Source organism: Urtica dioica, chromosome 10 (genome assembly GCF_054948205.1).
Source record: "Urtica dioica subsp. dioica isolate 48M chromosome 10, U.dioica_male_clone48M_v1_H2, whole genome shotgun sequence".
Lineage (NCBI taxonomy): Eukaryota > Viridiplantae > Streptophyta > Magnoliopsida > Rosales > Urticaceae > Urtica > Urtica dioica.
Window position 1 is genome coordinate 20,226,926 of NC_142765.1, and position 3,647 is coordinate 20,230,572.

Here is a 3,647-nt window from a genome sequence, read left to right on the forward strand (position 1 = left end):
CCTTCTTTTTTTTTTCTTTTTTTTTTTTTTTGGGATTTTGGGAGCGAGAGATGACAATTTAATAAGGACAATGGCAATGCGTATGTATTAGAAAATGTCATCCAGCGGATTTCATATCATTCTTGTTCTTAATTAAAATAGGGAAAATAACATATTTATACCCTGTGTTTTAGTGAAATGTCGAGTTTAATCCTCAGTTTTCAAAAATGTCGAGTTCATACCCTCTGTTTAACTAAAATAACGAAATTATACCCTGAAATGAATAACAGCGTCACAAATCTCCCTTTCATTGATATTAACTCTTATATAAGAAAAACCGAATCAAATCTAAATCAGTACCCTAATTTCCAAATTCTCAATTTTGAAATAAAAATAGCCTTAAATTGAAATTAAATAATAAAACTCATACCGCCTAAGAAATGATTTCATTCCGTGTTCGAATAGTAACTCTAAATATTGGATTCTCTGTTCGAATATGCGATTTTGATGACTATCAACTATCGATGTTTACCCTTTGGCCTCTTTCTGTGTTCTTCACGATTAAGAGACTGTTGTTTATTTTTTAGTTTTTAAATAAATTACATATATGACGCGAATGAATAAAGATAATTGGTGTTTATATTATAAATATTATAGTCAACGTCAATGAAAAGTCAATAAAAAGAATATTTGTGACACTGTTGTCTATTTCATGATATAATTTCGTCATTTTAGTTAAACAGAGAGTATAATTTCGTCATTTTAGTTAAACAGAGGGTATGAACTCGACATTTTTGAAAACCGAGGGTTAAACTCGACATTTCACTAAAACACAGGATATAAATGTGTTATTTTCCCATTAAAATATAGGCTGTAGTCGTGTATGTACGTAATATATATTCCTATTCGAGAAAAAGAGAAAATGGAGAGTTTATTTGTTTACGACTTTTATGTATAAAATTAACATGATGGGCATATTGTATGTCATTCTAAGTTCTAAAGCATGTGCTAAGATTTTCCTTGATTCTGTATACAGATGGTCATATCTTTACTTATATATTGCTTGTGTTTTGCCGCTCCAACTTTTAATTGTAACTCCTTAATCGTCGTATCTTTTATCCTGATTTCTCCTAATTCATAATCTTATTAATATTCTTCTCCACGTTGTCTATTACACTTAAATATATATAATTTTTTTAGAACGAAATCTGTATTATTGATGATATTAATAAAGAGAAAATATAAAAAATTCGCAACGGAGATAAACTCCTACATAATAGCTGAGACTGTTCAGTGAAATAGTACAAAGTAAATTATGAAGAGAATTATGACTCTTGAGAGGTAAACAGCAACGTAGATGCCGAGATGCATATGACGGGATTGCTCCCTCGTCCTCCAAAAAAGAGAACTAATTATAGCGGGAAGGTGGACAACGGCTGACCCATCCTCAGAAAAATAGTCAAACTTACGTTTATTTATTTTTCACATTATCAATAACAATTTTGACCCTATAAACGAGCAATTTACCACTTTTAAAAAATTTAATTACAAGCTCAAAAAGTTGTTGAAAGTTGATACTTGTACATTTTTGTAATTTTAAGTTATTTCACTAATTTTAGACAAACATTTACAATTTAACAAATCAATCAATTTCAATCGACTATTTAGCTATCACGCCCTTTAAACATACGCTTGTTTAGAAAATTGTGAAATTTTTATTAGACGAGGAAAATTGCACAACTGGACTTTTAATCAAAACAATTATCATTATGCTAAGTTAGCATATTATGCAAATCATAAAAAAAAAAAAAGAGAAAATAATAAGAATGGTGTTTCAAAGTGCCGCAGTTCTAAAATAGTAGTTCTAAATCCTTTCAAAATAGTATTTTTTTTTTCAAACACTGAACAATTATTTGGGATTATTTTCCTTAGAGCTGAAATTGTAAACAATTAAACAAAAGTTATATAGAACCCAAAAAAGTTTTTAAAAAAATATCTATAAACATCTAGAAAATCGATTATTTACAACTTGAAAAATACTATTTGCACGATAAAAGCTACATATACTATACTATATTATTGCAATAAATTTCAAAAATCACTAACATGTTCAATTTTCACAACAGTGAACTTGACTTCATCAAGTGTTATGATGAGTTTTTAGCTCTTTCCATAAATAAATCAAATCACGATTACATATATACAGAGAAATTTTATTTTGTAGACCTAAAAATTATCAAACTATCAAGACTAGACCCATTAGTTTAACAATATCCAAAATTGGACTTTTGGACACTTTTCGGACAAAAATACTAGGGTTTGTGATGAAGAGGGTTTGAAATGAGAGAGGAAGAGGGGTTATTTGAATTTCAGGGGCTTTTTTGTCCGAAAAGTGTCCAAAAGTCCAATTTCGGATATTATTAAACTAACGGGTCTAGTCTTGATATTTTGATAATTTTTAGTGAAATATATATATATATATATATATATATATATATATATATATATATATATATATATATATTTGTAACTTGAAAAATTTTGAATATCAATTTTCCTTGAATTGTAGCAACTTGTTAAAGTTAGTTTTGGATTGTTGCTTGGTTAGTTTTGTCATCCATAAATAAACGATTTTTCTACCCGACCATTATCTGATTTTTTCAGCCGGTAACGTGCAACATTTTCTACCCGCTTACACGAGAGGTATATACCCGTTATTTGGAGAGAAAGAGAGAGAGAGAGAGAGAGAGAGAGAGAGAGAGAGAGAGAGAGAGAGAGAGAGTCGCAATCGCAGGTCCTTGTTGACATGTCGCTGAGGAGGTCCAACGAAGCAAGTACTACTCTGATGGCTGTTGGATCATAAGGAACTCTATCTCTCCTCGAACCCATTGGCTCACTATCTTCTTCGTCGAGAGGAACACGAAGCTGTGTCGAGAAATAGAGAAGTTCTCAGGGGCGTTTGACACTTGGTGAGCGAGTATGAAAAAGGGACTATAAATTGAAGTAGGTATGTTTTGGCAATCAGGGTAAAGAAGATGTAATATCGTTTGGGAATGTTTATTCAAGAATTCAGAACAATTTGAGACCTCTTTTTTTCGGAGTACAATTTCTCAGCATGGCAGTGAGGGTCGAGATTCGTGATGTCTTTTCTGATCCCGGTTATCAAAATTTCTCAGCATGGCAGTGAGGGTCGAGATTCGTGACACCCCATCGTTGGTATCCCAAACTTACCCGAGAATCCAACCCATCATGGGCAAAGTTTAACCTGTCGTTCTTCACAAAGGAGAGCGAGACACTGAAAGCCTTCTTCAAGAGCTTCACATTGGAAGACCATGCTCGTAGGACTGGTCAGCTTCAGCCGGATTGACTTCTACAGCCCTTAAGATCTCAATTTGGAGATGGGCTTGGACATTAAATCTAATCACCATTTATTTGGTTGGCCCAGTTTTCTATGTGAATTTTCATTATTTCTGAGCTTCACTACCCTATTCCTGCACTTTAGTCTTTTTAGCTTTGTTTGAATAGGTAAAAGTTGATTGCTACCTGCTACAACAAAATGAGAACTGATACGAGCATTGAGGCAACTACAGGCGTAAGACTAACTATAAATAAATACATAAAGCAACCAAAAGAAGAAAAGTACTATATCAAAAGAAAAACATAAAGAG